The sequence below is a fragment of the Oncorhynchus keta genome, chromosome 30 (genome assembly GCF_023373465.1).
Source record: "Oncorhynchus keta strain PuntledgeMale-10-30-2019 chromosome 30, Oket_V2, whole genome shotgun sequence".
NCBI lineage: Eukaryota > Metazoa > Chordata > Actinopteri > Salmoniformes > Salmonidae > Oncorhynchus > Oncorhynchus keta.
Window position 1 is genome coordinate 8,078,133 of NC_068450.1, and position 18,609 is coordinate 8,096,741.

Consider the following 18,609-nt stretch of genomic DNA (forward strand, 5'->3'; position numbering starts at 1 on the left):
AGCTTTTGTTTAGATCACAGTGTGTGGGACCACTAGTGGCCTTGCCATTTCCAACAACCAGTGCTGAAAGTGTAACTCTCATTCCATGGGTCTGTCCCAGCCGGTTCCCTATGTAGTGCATTTTAACCAGAGGCAAAGGAGTAGTAGTGACCTAGTGCCAGGTAAAAAGTCAAATCAAATCAAAGTTTATTTTTCACATTCGCCAAATACAACAGGTATGGAGTTTACTGTGAAATGCTTACTTTATAAGCCCTTTAATAACCAACAATGCAGTTGAAGAATGTAGTTAAGAAAATATTTACCAAATAAAGTAAAAATGATTCAAAAGTAACACCATTATCTCAGCCCAAGACCCATTTCCCCCTGCTCCATCTCCCCAGACCCAGCCCCGTCTCCCCAGCCCCGTCCCCCAGCCCCGTCTCCCCTGCCCCGTCTCCCAGCCCCGTCTCCCCTGCCCCGTCTCCCAGCCCCGTCTCCCCAGCCCCGTCACTCCAGCCCCGTCTCCCCAGCCCCGTCTCACCAGCCCCGTCTCCCCAGCCCTGTCTCCCCAGCCCCGTCTCCCCAGCCCCGTCTCCCCAGTCCCGTCTCCCAGCCCCGTCTCCCCTGCCCCGTCTCCCAGCCCCGTCTCCCCAGCCCCGTCACTCCAGCCCGTCTCCCCAGCCCCGTCTCACCAGCCCGTCTCCCCAGCCCCGTCTCCCCAGCCCCGTCTCCCCAGCCCCGTCACTCCAGCCCCGTCTCACCAGCCCGTCTCCCCAGCCCCGTCTCCCCAGCCCCGTCTCCCCAGCCCCGTCTCCCCCTGCCCCGTCTCCCCAGCCCCGTCTGCCCAGCCCCGTCTCCCCAGCCCCGTCACCCCAGCCCCGTCTCCCCAGCCCCGTCTCCCCAGCCCCGTCTCCCCAGCCCCGTCAGCCCCACCCCCTGCCCCGTCTCCCCAGCCCCGTCTGCCCAGCCCCGTCTCCCCAGCCCCGTCTCCCCAGCCCCGTCACCCCAGCCCCGTCTCCCCAGCCCCGTCTCCCCAGCCCCGTCACCAGTCTCTCTCCATCCCCCCTCCAGCACCAACTTAAAGGGAATTCATTTCCCTCGGCACCCTGGCCCATCTATTGCCAACAAACATTGTGAGGACTGCAGTCACATCATGTTGACACAGTGCAGAATCAGTTCCTCTTGTCTGCGTTGTTCCAGTGGCACAAAGAAAATGGAAAGGACAGGGGGAGGTCCGTCTGAAAATGGCACATTATTTCAGAATCCGCTGTTAACCTCATGTTGTCATTAGCCGGAGACATTCTCCTCCAGAATAAAAGGGACCCGGGGGAGGATGCTTCAATCAACAGCATTTGTTCTCTGTACATGTAAACAGAAATGGAAATGGATGTAAGGTCTAACTTATTCCCTCAGAGACACCTTTAAAAGACATACTGTAAGTTGCCCTGGGCAGGCTCTCTGCACCGGTATCACCTACAGTAGGTCTCTTAGATCTTAACGAACACATAGAACAGTAGGATAGGAATATATGTTTTGTAATGACAAATTTGCCTGAATGTAACCTTAATCCACCCCATGTGTATTCATTCTAATGTCATTTCAGATTATGCCATCATCAGGAGGGGAAAGGTTTCATGAGACGACGATGGAGGACAAATACACCCCAGGGAATATGCAGTGGCACGAAATCAATCGAATTCGGCTGGCAGGTTAGGAATTATTTTCAAAGGGGAACTTATTAAGGATGATCAATCCCCGTGATTCTAATTGTCTCTCTATGCAAATATCAAACGTGCATGCATAGGCTCGTCAATGACTTTTGGACAAGCCTTTTTTTTTTTTTTACCAGGGATGATAGTCAGTTTTAATCAGGTTCTGCTTTTCTTTTCTTAGTCAACCGTGTGTTCCTTCAGGGACCTAGGAGTAAATCAGGATGTCATCAATGTAGATGATGAGAAAGCGGTTGATCATATCCTAGAAAACCTCGTTCATGAAGGATTGGAAGACTGCGGGGGCGTTCGTAAGGCGTGACCAGATATTCGTAGTGCCCTCGAGTGGTGATAAAGGCCGTCTTCCATTCTTCGCCTTCATGTATAATTTCAAGGTTACAGTCGGAAGTTTACATACACCTTAGCCAAATACATTTAAACTCAGTTTTTCACAATTCCTGACATTTAATCCAAGTAAAAATGTCCTGTTTTACGTCAGTTAGGATCACCACTTAATTTTAAGAGTGTGAAATGTCCGAATAATAGTAGAGAGAATAATTTATTTCAGCTTTTTTTTTTTTTTTCCATCACATTCCCAGTGGGTCAGAAGTTTACATACATTCAGTTAGTATTTGGTTGCATTGCCTTTAAATTAACTTGGGTCAAACATTGCAGGTAGCCTTCCACAAGCTTCCCACAATAAGTTGGGTGAATTTTGGCCCATTCCTCCTGACAGAGCTGGTGTAACTGAGTCAGGTTTGTAGGCCTCTTTGCTCGCACACACTTTTTCAGTTCTGCCCACACATTTTCTATAGGATTACGGTCAGTTCTTTGCGATGGCCACTCCAATACCTTGACTTTGTTGTCGTTAAGCCATTTTGCCACAACTTTGGAAGTATGCTTGGGGTCATTGTCCATTTGGAAGACCCATTAGCAACCAAGCTTTAACTTCCTGACTGATGTCTTGAGAAGTTGCTTCAATATATCCACATACATTTCTTATCCTCATGATGTCATCTATTTTGTGAAGTGCACCAGTCCCTCCTGCATCAAAGCACCCCCACAACATGATGCTGCCACCCCCATGCATCACAGTTGGGATGGTGTTCTTCGGCTTTGCAAGCCTCCCCTCTTTCCTCCAAACATAACGAGGGTCATTATGGCCAAACAGTTCTATTTTTGTTTCATCAGACCAGAGGACATTTCTCCAAAAAGTACAATCTTTGTCCCCATGTGCAGTTGCAAACCGTAGTCTCGATTATTTATGGTGGTTTTGGAGGAGAAGCTTGTTCCTTGCTGAGCGGCCTTTCAGGTTATGTCGATATAGGTCTTGTTTTTACTGTCGATATAGATACATTTACCTGTTTCCTCCAGCATCTTCACAAGGTCCTTTGCTGTTGTTCTGGGATTGATTTGCACTTTTCGCACCAAAGTACGTTCATCTCTAGGAGACAGAACTCCTTCCTGAGCAGTATGATGGCTGTGTGGTCCCATGGTGTTTATACTTGAGTACTATTGTTTGTACAGATGAACGTGGTACCTTCAGGCATTTGGAAATTGCTCCCAAGGATGAACCAGACTTGTGGAGGTCTACAATTTCTATTCTGAGGCCTGTGCAACTGGGTCCTGGACTTTCTGATGGGCCACCCCAGGTCGTAAAGGTAGGAAACAACATCTCCACCTCGCTGACTCTCAACACTGGGGCCCCACAATGGTGCGTGCTCAGCTCCCTCCTGTACTCCCTGTTCACCCACGACTGAGTGGCCATGCACACCTCCAACTCAATCATCAAGTTTGCAGATGAACAGTAGTGTGCTCTATTACCAACAATGAAGAGACAGCCTACAGGGAGGAGGTGAGGTCACTCGGAGTGAGGTGTCAGGAAAACAAACTCTCACTCAACATCAACAAAACAAAAGGGATGATTGTGGACTTCAGGAAACAGCAGAGGGAACACCCCCATATCCACGTCGAAGAGGACAACAGTGGAGAAAGTGGAAGGTATTAAGTTCCTCGATGTACACATCAACGACAAACTATGCCTCTTCAACCACAGCCTGGTATGGCAACTGCTCCACCCGCAACCATAAGGCTCTCCAGAGGGTGGTGCGGGGTTGCACAACACATCACTGGGGGAAAACTACCTGCCCTCCAGGACACCTACAGCACCCGATGTCACAAGAAGGCAAAAAGATCATCAAAGACAACAACCACCTGAGCCACTGCCTGTTCACACCGCTACCATCCAGAAGACGAGGTCAGTACAGGTGCATCAAAGCTGGGAATGAGAGACTGAAGAACAGCTTCTATCTCAAGGCCATCAGACTGCTAAACAGTGATCAGTAACTCAGAGAGGCTGCTGCCTACATGGAGACTCAATCACTGGCCACTTTAACAAATGGACCACTAGTCACTTTAAACAATGCCACTTTAAATAATGCCACTTTAATAATGTTTACATATCTTACGTTACTCATATCATATGTACATACTGTATCTTATACCATCTATTGTACCTTGCCTATGCCGCTCGTGTCACACCCTGACCATAGTTTGCTTTGTATGTTTCTATGTTTTGGTTGGTCAGGGTGTGAGCTGAGTGGGCATTCAATGTGTCCCCGGTTCGCCTGCATAGCCCAGTGCGGGCTATTCCACCTCGCCGCACTGGCAGGGCGACCGGGACCATTCAACCGGGTAAGGTTGGGCAGGCTCGGTGCTCAAGAACTCCAGTGCGCCTGCACGATCCGGTCTCTCCGTCACCACCTCCACACACCAGCCCTCCTGTGGCAGCTCCCCGCACCAGGCTTCCTGTGCGTGTCCTCGGCCCAGTACCACCAGTGCCAGCACCACGCATCAGGCCTACAGTGCGCCTCGCCTGTCCAGCGCTGCCGGAGTCTCCCGCCTCTCAGTCCAGAGGCGCCAGAGCTACTCAGTCCAGCGCTGCCAGAGCCTTCCTCTCCAGCGTTGCCGGAGCTTCTCGTCTGCTCAGCGTTGCCGGAGCTTCCCGTCTGCCCAACGCCGTCTGAGCCACCCGTCTGCTCAGCGCAGCCTGAGCCACCCGTCTGCCCGGCCCTGCCTGAGCCACCCGTCTGCCCAGCGCCGCCTGAGCCACCCGTCTGCCCAGAGCCGCCTGAGCCGCCCGTCAGCCAGGGGTCACCAGTTCCGCCAGTCAGCCAGAGGCCGCCAGTGCCGCCAGTCAGCCAGGGGCCGCTAGTGCCGCCAGTCAGCCAGGGGCCGCTAGTGCCGCCAGTCAGCCAGGGGCCGCTAGTGCCACCAGTCAGCCAGGGGCCGCCAGTGCCGCCAGTCAGCCAGGGGCCGCCAGTGCCGCCAGTCAGCCAGGGGCCGCCAGTGCCCCTCAGCACGGAGCCGCCAGAGTCCCTCAGCCCAGAGGCGCCAGAGCCCCTCAGCCCAGAGGCGGCAGAGCCCCTCAGCACAGAGGCGCCAGAGCCCCTCAGTCCCAAGCAGCTGCCCCTCTGTCCCGAGCAGCTGCCCCTCTGTCCCGAGCAGCTGCACCTCTGTCCCAAGCAGCGGCCCCTCTGTCCCGAGCTGCCCCTCTGTCCCGAGCTGCCCCTCTGTCCCGAGCTGCCCCTCTGTCCCGAGCTGCCCCTCAGTCCAGTGGGGTCATCAAGTAGGGTCGCCGTGGCTAGGAGGCCACGGAAGCGGACAAGGTGGGGGACTAAGACTGTGGTGAAGTGGGGGCCACGTCCAGCACCAGAGCCGCCACCGTGGACAGATGCCCACCCAGACCCTCCCCTATAGGTTCAGGTTTTGCGGCCGGAGTCCGCACCTTGGGGGGGGGTACTGTCACATCCTGAACATAGTTTGCTTTGTATGTTTCTATGTTTTGGTTGGTCAGGGTGTGAGCTGAGTGGGCATTCTATGTTACATGTCTAGTTTGTCTCGTTCTATGTTTGGCCTGATACGGTTCTCAATCAGAGGCAGGTGTTCGTCATTGTCTCTGATTGGGAACCATATTTAGGTAGCCTGTTTGGTGTTGGGTTTTGTGGGTGATTGTCCTTGTTCCTGTCTTTGTGTTTGCACCAGATGGGACTGTTTTAGGTTTTCTCACGTTTGTTGTTTTTGTTAGTTATCTCATGTGTCTTTATAAATTAAAGTACATGAATAACCACCACGCTGCATTTTGGTCCGCCTCTACTTCACCTAAAGAAAGCCGTTACAGCTCGGCCATCGCTCATCCATATATTTATATGTACATATTGTCATTCACCCCTTTTTGATTTGTGTGTATTAGGAAGTTGTTGGGGAATTGTTAGATTACTTGTTAGATATTGCTGCACTATCGAAACCAGAAGCACAAGCATTTCACTACACTACCATTAACATCTGCTAACCATGTATATGTGGCAAATACAATTTGATTTGATTTGTTTTGAATTGATCTGACCACTTTTTTATTGAACGAGTCACTGGTACGTCCTGCTTTAATTTGTGCTTGTAAAAAGGAATCAGGAGGATAGAATTATGGTCAGATTTGTCAAATGGAGGGCAAGGGAGAGCTTTGTACGCATCTCTGTGTGTGGATATACATGCCTGTAGTTCGTCCACTTTATTTTCCAGCGATTGTATCGATGGCAAAGGCATATTAGCCACTTGTTGCCGGATCCTTACAAGGCACCCCGAGCTCCTTCCGAGATTCCTCTGTCTCTTTCTCCTGCGAATGACGGGGATGCCTTGTCGGGTGTCTGGAGTAAATCTCGTCCGACTCGTTTAAAGGAAATGATTTGTCCAGTTCGAGGTGAGCAATCGCTGTTTTGATGTCCAGAAGCTCTTTTCGGTAATAAGAGACGGTAGCAGCAACACTATGTACAAAATAAGTTACAAACGATGCAAAAAAACGAACAAAATAGCACAGTTGGTTAAGAGCCCATAAAATGTCAGCCTTCCCTCCGGCATCACCTTCAAATGTTGTAAATGGAATGAAATGCCCTTGTTCTCCCTCTTATCCTGTATTCAGACCACAGAGGAAGGTTGTACGATCAATCCTTTTCTCGGCGTTTAGTCCTCTGTCCTAGCAAGCATCTCTCGGTCCATGCTTTGCCTTGTAACCTAACCTTAGAATCTATATACCTCGAGTAATGCTTTGTTAACGTCAGCATTGCCTTAAGCGTTGTACAAAGTTACTAAATAATTATTGCGTTGAATTTCGTTTCTCATGACCATTCCTTGATCTTAGTCAGCGAAACTCATAACAGTTGATTAGACGTGGTTCAACTGTAGTCTCTTGCATATGCCACTTATCTTTATGGAGTCAGAGAAACATTTTAAATCGCTAATTGCTTGTGATGTGTATATATTACATACTGAATATTCACATATAAAATATCTAAATATTATTATTACACACTTATGTACACACTACACACTATGCCACGGTGCATTGAAGCTGTTCTCACAGCTCCTGGTGCTCCAACACCCTTATAAGACACTTTATGTTGGTGTTTCCTCCGCTAATTACCTGTATGCGCTTGCAATAACATTTAATCCACAGTTGTTTTTTTAGTGATGATTGAACCTCTGCAGCTAAATGATGGTCTCTGGTGTATTTTAAACATTGAGTGTGGGCTCCTGTGGTTAGATAAAAACATTAACAATAATAAATAATTAAGAGAATTGTTTTTTTTTTTTTTTTTGCTTCTTGGGTCCAGCCGCGGACTTCACACGCTTGACCAGTCACATGTATTTGTTATGCAGTTAATGTTTATTTATTTTTATTAATCAGTTACCCAATCAAGACAGGGCCCCCCAGTTACCCAATCAAGACAGGGCCCCCCAGTTACCCACGTGGGCCCTCTACCTCCTCTCCTCCCTCATCTAATGATTAGCAGAGCAGCAGCAGGCTCTGAACGCGTGTTGACATCTCCTATATCCTCCTGTGGTTGGAGGTTGCAATAAAATAACATTGAACATAATATATACTACATATCTAAAAAATAAGTATATACTGTAGAATATATACTGCATCTATGTATTATCATTTGATATGTGTTTACTTTTACTATTAATCCAGCCCTGTACACATGTAATTACACTGTAATAAGGATCGCTGTAAATGAAATGTTACCATTACAAACTCTTATTTCCACAGGGGTAACATGTAACAAAAAGTCCAATATAATTTTTTCATTTTGCAGCAGATTCCTCTCCACTGGAGGTAACTGGTTTCAGCAGAATACACCTGCATAGACTGTATAGACATGTTAATGGTAGGTATCAGGGACATTCAACTGAAATATTTTTCCCTTTTAGCAGTGTGTGCTGTGCCCTTGAAAATCAATAGCTACAAAATACTGGCTCGCTGCCTGTCACCCTGTTAATATGTTGCACAATTGAATCTCACCATCTAGACGAGTTCTATACAGTACAGTTAACAAGGACCAGACCGCCTCACAAAATGCAGAGGATCCTTAGAGTACACTCTACATGAAAATGTAACCCTGAAGTACGGTCAATATGTTTTTCGATGTAGTTTAATTCAACATTTATTAGTCTCAACCATAATCAATGGTTATTGGTCCGTTTATAGAAAAACAGTCAAGAGGAAGATATAAAAACAGTTTAAGGTTATTCAAGGATGAAGGTTTAGTTTAGCTTGTAATGAATGGGTAACTGTACAAAACATGGATGAATTGGTTTTATTGCTATCTGCTGTTGGATTCTATCTGCTGTTGGATTCTATCTGCTGTTGGATTCTATCTGCTGTTGGATTCTATCTGCTGTTGGATTCTATCTGCTGTTGGATTCTATCTGCTGTTGGATTCTATCTGCTGTTGGATTCTATCTGCTGTTGGATTCTATCTGCTGTTGGATTCTATCTGCTGTTGGATTCTATCTGCTGATGGCTTCTATCTGCTGATGGATTCTATCTGCTGTTGGATTCTATCTGCTGTTGGATTCTATCTGCTGTTGGATTCTATCTGCTGTTGGGTTCTATCTGCTGTTGGATTCTATCTGTTGCTGGATTCTACTTCCTGCCTGATTCTACCTGCTGCTGGATTCTATCTGCTGCTGGATTCTACTTCTAGCTGGATTCTACCTGCTGCTGGAATCTATTTGCTGCTGGATGCTACCTGCTGCTGGATTCTACCTGCTGCTGGAATCTACTTCCTGCTGGATTCTACCTGGTGGTGCATTCTACTTCCTGCCTGATTCTACCTGCTGCTGGATTCTATCTGCTGCTGAATTCTACTTCCTGCTGGATTCTACCTGCTGCTGGATTCTATTTGCTGCTGGATGCTACCTGCTGCTGGATTCTACCTGCTGCTGGAATCTACTTCCTGCTGGATTCTACCTGGTGGTGCATTCTACTTCCTGCCTGATTCTACCTGCTGCTGGATTCTATCTGCTGCTGAATTCTACTTCCTGTTGGATTCTACCTGCTGCTGGATTCTATTTGCTGCTGGATGCTACCTGCTGCTGGATTCTACCTGCTGCTGGAATCTACCTGCTGCTGGATTCTACCTGCTGCTGGATTCTACCTGCTGCTGGATTCTATTTGCTGCTGGATTCTACCTCCTGCTGGATTCTACCTCCTGCTGGATTCTACCTGCTGCTGGATTCTATATGCTGCTGGATTCTACCTGCTGCTGGATTCTACTTGCTGCTGGATTCTACCTGCTGCTGGATTCTACTTGCTGCTGGATTCTACCTGCTGCTGGATTCTACCTGCTGCTGGATTCTACTTGCTGCTGGATTCTACCTCCTGCTGGATTCTACTTGCTGCTGGATTCTACCTGCTGCTGGATTCTACCTGCTGCTGGATTCTATTTGCTGCTGGATGCTACCTGCTGCTGGATTGTATTTGCTGCTGGATGCTGGCTAGTTGGCCCACAACAGTGCAACAGTGCTCTCAGACTTACCAACAATAACATAGAAGACAAGATACATTAAGGTTCTACACGTATTTTGTTACATTGTGCCCAAGAGTGTTGGTATTGAGATTCCATTCACTATAGGTGCTTGTTATTGTTATTTTGTTACGACAAGAGGTGCAGGGAATACCAATGAAGACATGTGTTAAGTCTAATTACTTCAGTAATTTGGTAGTGACCATCTTACTATCTGGACATAGTATCTGATTTCACCATTGAACCTATTGGTCTGTCTACCAGTAATTATCTCTAAGGACAGGAGTGTCTACATTAAAAGACGTAAAGGTGTGGACCACACACTAATAAACTCTTTGCTGAAATTGATGAAAGGCAACTGCAATTCCTAAAAGCAAAAGTTTGCAAGTTTACATGCAAAGGGACTGGTTGCAGTCAACCATAGTGGTATATTAACTGACTGATTTATATTGGTCTAGTAAAACAACTCTATCCGATCTATATCGTTATTACCACAACTCTAACTGATCTATATCGTTATTAACACAACTCTAACTGATCTATATCGTTATTACCACAACTCTAACTGATCTATATCGTTATTACCACAACTCTAACTGATCTATATCATTATTAACACAACTCTAACTGATCTATATACAACTCATCCAGAACGCCGCAGCCCGTCTGGTGTTCAACCTTCCCAAGTTCTCTCACGTCACCCCGCTCCTCCGCTCTCTCCACTGGCTTCCAGTTGAAGCTCGCATCCGCTACAAGACCATTGTGCTTGCCTACGGAGCTGTGAGGGGAACGGCACCTCAGTACCTCCAGGCTCTGATCAGGCCCTACACCCAAACAAGGGCACTGCGTTCATCCACCTCTGGCCTGCTCGCCTCCCTACCACTGAGGAAGTACAGTTCCCGCTCAGCCCAGTCAAAACTGTTCGCTGCTCTGGCCCCCAATGGTGGAACAAACTCCCTCACAACGCCAGGACAGCGGAGTCAATCACCACCTTCCGGAGACACCTGAAACCCACCTCTTTAAGGAATACCTAGGATAGGATAAAGTAATCCTTCTCACCCCCCTTAAAAGATTTAGATGCACTATTGTAAAGTGGCTGTTCTACTGGATGTCATAAGGTGAATGCACCAATTTGTAAGTCGCTCTGGACAAGAGCGTCTGCTAAATGACTTAAATGTAAATGTATATCGTTATTAATGCAACTCTAACTGATCTATATCGTTATTAACACAACTCTAACTGATCTATATCGTTATTAACACAACTCTAACTGATCTATATCATTATTAACACAACTCTAACTGATCTATATCGTTATTACCACAACTCTAACTGATCTATATCGTTATTAACACAACTCTAACTGATCTATATCATTATTAACACAACTCTAACTGATCTATATCGTTATTACCACAACTCTAACTGATCTATATCATTATTAACACAACTCTAACTGATCTATATCGTTATTAACACAACTCTAACTGATCTATATCGTTATTAACACAACTCTAACTGATCTATATCGTTATTAACACAACTCTAACTGATCTATATCGTTATTAACACAACTCTAACTGATCTATATCGTTATTAATACAACTCTAACTGATCTATATCATTATTAACACAACTCTAACTGATCTATATCGTTATTAATACAACTCTAACTGATCTATATCGTTATTAATACAACTCTAACTGATCTATATCATTATTAACACAACTCTAACTGGTCTATATCGTTATTAATACAACTCTAACTGGTCTATATCGTTATTAATACAACTCTAACTGATCTATATCGTTATTAATACAACTCTAACTGGTCTATATCGTTATTAATACAACTCTAACTGGTCTATATCATTATTAATACAACTCTACAACTTATTAAACTGATGGTCTATATCATTATTAATACAACTCTAACTGGTCTATATCGTTTATTAACACAACTCTAACTGGTCTATTACTGAACTCTATATCGTTATTAACACAACTCTAACTGATCTATATCGTTATTAATACAACTCTAACTGGTCTATATCGTTATTAATACAACTCTAACTGATCTATATCGTTATTAATACAACTCTAACTGGTCTATATCGTTATTAATACAACTCTAACTGGTGCACCCTAACACTGCGAGTGTTTAAATGCAAACGTAACTGTGTAAAGTGAACCTAACATTATCTTCAGGGCTGGAATCTTTAAACAACATTGACAGGGAATCGTGCTTTATTAAACTAGTCAGGAATATGTTTCACTTCAACGACCCAGAGATGTTTCTCATTAGGCAACACATCTTAATGTGGATTAATGACTAGATGGCCATGTTTAGCCACACTCAATTGCAGGAGTAATGTTCCCGAGTCACATCAGACCACTGGACCATTCTGCTTCCGACAACATATCTGTAAATCCCAGGCCCATAATACACTTGAGCCTGTCCACATACCACAACCCTATGGGCCCTGGTCAAAAGTAGTGCACTACATAGGGAATAGGGCCCTGGTCAAAAGTAGTGCACTACATAGGGAATAGGACCCTGGTCAAAAGTAGTGCACTACATAGGGAATAGGGCTCTGGTCAAAAGTAGTGCACTACATAGGGAATAGGTTGCCGTTTAGAAAAAAAACTCAGGAATTACCTAACTTAACTACTTTACTGGTTGATGTCAATACTACACTAGAAAATCTACAAACTCTAAAAAATGAAAATAATTTTCAGATAGTATGACTGTTTCTCAACAGGCTCAAATCAAGGCCATTTCCTTTTACTTTGAAATGACAAATTAATAAAGACTTGGTTTGACTTAGTCGGTATTTCCCTGGTTTCTATTCAGTCTGGAGTGTAACCATTAGATATAATATGATTCTATATTTATAAGACTAATTCCTCTATTTAGTTTGATAAAGAGATAAAGAGATTACCCAGTATATTTATAAGACTCATTCCTCTATTTAGTTTGATAAAGTTATAAAGAGATTACCCAGTATATTTATAAGAGTCATTCCTCTATTTAGTTTGATAAAGTGATAAAGAGATTACACGGTATATTTATAAGACTCATTCCTCTATTTAGTTTGATAAAGAGATAAAGAGATTACCCAGTATATTTATAAGACTCATTCCTCTATTTAGTTTGATAAAGAGATAAAGAGATTACCCAGTATATTTATAAGACTCATTCCTCTATTTAGTTTGATAAAGTGATAAAGAGATTACCCAGTATATTTATAAGACTCATTCCTCTATTTAGTTTGATAAAGAGATAAAGAGATTACCCAGTATATTTATAAGACTCATTCCTCTATTTAGTTTGATAAAGTGATAAAGAGATTACCCAGTATATTTATAAGACTCATTCCTCTATTTAGTTTGATAAAGTGATAAAGAGATTACCCAGTATATTTATAAGACTCATTCCTCTATTTAGTTTGATAAAGAGATAAAGAGATTACCCAGTATATTTATAAGACTCATTCCTCTATTTAGTTTGATAAAGAGATAAAGAGATTACCCAGTATATTTATAAGACTCATTCCTCTATTTAGTTTGATAAAGAGATAAAGAGATTACCCAGTATATTTATAAGACTCATTCCTCTATTTAGTTTGATAAAGTGATAAAGAGATTACCCAGTATATTTATAAGACTCATTCCTCTATTTAGTTTGATAAAGAGATAAAGAGATTACCCAGTATATTTATAAGACTCATTCCTCTATTTAGTTTGATAAAGTGATAAAGAGTTTGATTATAAAGAGATTACCCAGTATATTTATAAGACTCATTCCTCTATTTAGTTTGATAAAGTGATAAAGAGATTACCCAGTTTGATATTTATAAGACTCATTTTAGTTTGATAAAGAGATAAAGAGATTACCTATATTTATAAGACTCATTTAGTTTGATAAAGAGATAAAGAGATTATTTATAAGACTCATTCCCCAGTATATTTATAAGACTCATTCCTCTATTTAGTTTGATAAAGAGATAAAGAGATTACCCAGTATATTTATAAGACTCATTCCTCTATTTAGTTTGATAAAGAGATGATAAAGAGATTACTCATTCCTCTAGTATATTTATAAGACTCATTCCTCTATTTAGTTTGATAAAGTGATAAAGAGATTACCCAGTATATTTATAAGACTCATTCCTCTATTTAGTTTGATAAAGAGATAAAGAGATTACCCAGTATATTTATAAGACTCATTCCTCTATTTAGTTTGATAAAGTGATAAAGAGATTACCCAGTATATTTATAAGACTCATTCCTCTATTTAGTTTGATAAAGAGATAAAGAGATTACCCAGTATATTTATAAGACTCATTCCTCTATTTAGTTTGATAAAGAGATAAAGAGATTACCCAGTATATTTATAAGACTCATTCCTCTATTTAGTTTGATAAAGTGATAAAGAGATTACCCAGTATATTTATAAGACTCATTCCTCTATTTAGTTTGATAAAGTGATAAAGAGATTACCCAGTATATTTATAAGACTCATTCCTCTATTTAGTTTGATAAAGAGATAAAGAGATTACCCAGTATATTTATAAGACTCATTCCTCTATTTAGTTTGATAAAGTGATAAAGAGTATATTTATAAGACTCATTCCTCTATTTAGTTTGATAAAGAGATAAAGAGATTACAGTATATTTATAAGACTCATTCCTCTATTTAGTTTGATAAAGAGATAAAGAGATTACCCAGTATATTTATAAGACTCATTCCTCTATTTAGTTTGATAAAGAGATAAAGAGATTACCCAGTATATTTATAAGACTCATTCCTCTATTTAGTTTGTGAAACAGATGATGCAGTATATTTCAGTCCACTAACAGTGAAAAGCCATGGAATTGACTTTGGTGCTTAAAGCTGACTTCCTTCCTGTCTTTTTCTGCACTTTCCATCTTGGCTAATGTTACACCATATTTCTGATTATAAGATTTCCGCAGTTCTGTCTGGTAGAAAATACATCTTCTTATGACCTCTTGACACTATTAACTTCTTCTGTTATCAGCTTAAGCTTTGAGTAGCGAACCTCCTGTGTGCTGAGTGCTGCAGGTAAGTCTCTCCTTCACCTCTCCATGCCAGGCGTTCTCTATCACCACTACCTCATTAAAGGCTAGTCCTTGAATCTTGGCTCTGGAGAGAAAGGACCGCTCTCCTCATTTTCCTCCTCCACCAAGGCAGCCCAACACATTAGTGCATTTTAATAATATAATAATATATGCCATTTAGCATTTTAAGGCACTCTATTAGCTGTGCAAGACTCTGTCCTGATTTTGACAACCACCTCAAATAATATGGTATCATGAATGTTATGGTACTTTATTAAGGATCCGCCCCTTTTAAAAAAACATTTTGCCGAAAATGACATACCCATCTCTAACTGCCTGTAGCTCAGGCCCTGAAGCAAGGATTTGATTTGATTTTGATTTTATTTTATTAGGATCTCTTTTCGTCCCCATTTGGACTAATCTTCCAAGAGTCCTTAACATTAAAATACAATTTATAATACAAACACACTTTCACATATAACACACTATTACAAATATACATAATATGCATAATGACCCAATAAATACTCAATCTAAAAAAATATTGATTCTTCATCTACTATAGTCCCACAACATTTCTATATACTATATTTAAATTGTTTTTAAATACTGTTTAAACTTATATATTGAAAGGTTTCCAGAAAGGATATGCATATTCTTGGTACCATGTGAAAGGAAACGTTTTGAAATGTGTGGGAATGTGAAAGGAATGTAGTAGAATATAACACAATAGATCTGGTAAAAGAGAATAGAAAGAAAAAACCAACCGTTCTTTTGTATTGTTTTTGTACCATATTTGAAATGCATGAGAAAGGCCATAATGTATTATTCCAGCCCAGGTGCAATTTAGATTTTTGCCACTAGATGGCATCAGTGTATGTGCAATGTTTTAGACTGATCCAAGGAACCATTGCATTTCTGTTCAAAATGTTCATCAAGATTGCTCAAATGTGCCTAATTTGCTTATTAATAACTTTTTATGTTCAAACTTGTGCACTCTCCTCCTTTGAAGAATCTCAAATATAAAATATATTTAGATTTCTTTAATACTTTGTTGGTTATTACATTATTCCATATGTGTAATTTCATAGTTTTGATGTATTCACTAGTATTCTACAATGTAGAAAATAATGAAAATAAAGAAAAACTCTGGAATGAGTAGATGTGTCCAAACTTTTTACTGGTACTGTATATGGATTAGGTGTACATGCCAAATGGCACCCTATTTCCTATATAGGGCACTACTTTAGACTTTTGTCAGGGGTCGAAAGTAGTGCACTATATAGTGAACAGAGTGACATTTGGGACAGAGGCTTGGACAGAAGGTTTTAGCTTAGTCGTGGAGGTCAGACAGACGTCAGCCATTTTATCGACAGGACAACGTTGAGGGATCACCTTAGAGAACGGTAGAATCATCCAATCATCCTCCTACTGAAATGTCATTATTGTCAAAGTAAGCTCACGGCCACCCACAACTGTGTGAATTTGACAGTTGCGGAGGCATGGTGTAGGAGGAGAGGTTAAACCAACACTATATATATAAACTAGTTAGATGTAGTGTGCTGCGAGGTCACTCACGACTGAGGAGAGATCACATCAACACTAGTTAGATGTAGTCACATCAACACTCTATACACTGGACAAAAATGCAACTAAAAACTATTTCAAATATTTTTTTGAGTTACAGTTCATAGAAGGAAATCAGTCAATTTAAATAAATTCATTAGGCACTAATTTATGGATTTCTCATGACTGGGCAGGGGTGCAGTCTTGTGTGGGCCTGGGAGGGCTTAGGCCCACCCACTGAGGAGCCAGGCCTTGCCAATCAGAATAAGTTTTTCCCCACAAAAGGGCTTTATTACATACAGAAATACTAGTTTGGATGGTCTCGGCAAAGAAGAAATGCTCACTAACAGGGATGTAAACACATTTTGAAGAAATAAGCTTTTTGTGCGTATGGAATATTTCTGGGATCTTTTATTTCAGCTCATGAAACATGGGACAAACACTTTACATGTTGCGTTTATATTTTTGTTCAGTATATTAACTAGTTATTTGTAATCCAGACCGTATCACAACCAGTTGTGATTGGGAGTGTCGTCCGTGTTTGGCCGGCGTAGGTTGTCAAAGTAAATAAGAATTTGTTCTTCAACTGACTTGCATAGTTAAATAAAGGTAAAATAATGAAAAATGTAAATGTTCTGCAGGGTCTGACGAGCGGTCAAATCAACACTAGTTAGTTGTAGTCAAATCAACACTAGTTAGTTGTAGTCAAATCAACACTAGTTAGTTGTAGTCATATCAACACTAGTTAGTTAGTTGTAGTCATATCAACACTATATAAACTAGTTAGTTGTAACCACATTAACACTATATATAAACAAGTTAGTTGCAGTCACATCAACACTATGTTGAAACTAGTTAGTTGTAGTCACATCAACACTATATAAACTAGTTAGTTGTAGTCACATCAACACTATATAAACTAGTTAGTTGTAGTCTCATCAACACTATGTTTAAACTAGTTAGTTGTAGTCTCATCAACACTATGTTTAAACTAGTTAGTTGTAGTCTCATCAACACTATGTTTAAACTAGTTAGTTGTAGTCACATCAACACTATATAAATTAGTTAGTTGCAGTCACATCAACACTATGTTTAAACTAGTTAGTTGTAGTCACATCAACACTATATAAACTAGTTAGTTGTAGTCTCATCAACACTATGTTTAAACTAGTTAGTTGTAGTCTCATCAACACTATGTTTAAACTAGTTAGTTGTAGTCTCATCAACACTATGTTTAAACTAGTTAGTTGTAGTCACATCAACACTATATAAATTAGTTAGTTGCAGTCATATCAACAATATGTATAAACTAGTTAGTTGTAGTCATATCAAGAATATGTATAAACTAGTTAGTGTTGATATGACTACAGCTAACTAGTTTAAACATAGTGTTGATATGACTACAACTATGTTTAAACTAGTTAGCTGTAGTCACATCAACACTATATAAACTAGTTAGTTGTAGTCACATCAACACTATGTATTAACTAGTTAGCTGTAGTCACATCAACACTATATAAACTAGTTAGTTGTAGTCTCATCAACACTATATAAACTAGTTAGTTGTAGTCTCATCAACACTATATAAACTAGTTAGTTGTAGTCTCATCAACACTATATAAACTAGTTAGTTGTAGTCTCATCAACACTATGTTTAAACTAGTTATTTCAAATCAAATCAAATTTTATTTGTCACATACACATGGTTAGCAGATGTTAATGCGAGTGTAGCGAAATGCTTGTGCTTCTAGTTCCGACAATGCAGTAGTAACCAACGAGTAATCTAATCTAACAATTCCAAAACTGCTACCTTATACACATAAGTGTAAAGGGATAAAGAATATGTACATAAAGATATATGAATGAGTGATGGTACAGAACGGCATATGCAAGATGCAGTAGATTGTATCGAGTACAGTATATACATATGGGATTAGTAATATAGCGTATGTAAACAATGTGGCATAGTTAAAGTGGCTAGTGATACATGTATCACATAAAGATGCAGTAGATGATATAGAGTACAGTATATACATATGAGATGAGTATGTAAACAAAGTGCCATAGTTAAAGTGGCTAGTGATACATGTATTACATAAAGATGCAGTAGATGATATAGAGTACAGTATTTACATATACGTACATATGAGATGAATAATGTAGGGTATGTAAACATTATTTTAACTACCATTGTTTAAAGTTGCTAGTGATATATTTTCCATCAATTTCCATCAATTCCCATTATTAAAGTGGCTGGAGTTAAGTCAGTGTGTTGGCTGTTTAACAGTCTGGTGGCCTTGAGATAGAAGCTGTTTTTCAGTCTCTCTGTCCCTGCTTTGATGCACCTGTACCAGACTGCCTTCTGGATGATAGCGGGGTGAACAGGCAGTGACTCGGGTGGTTGTTGT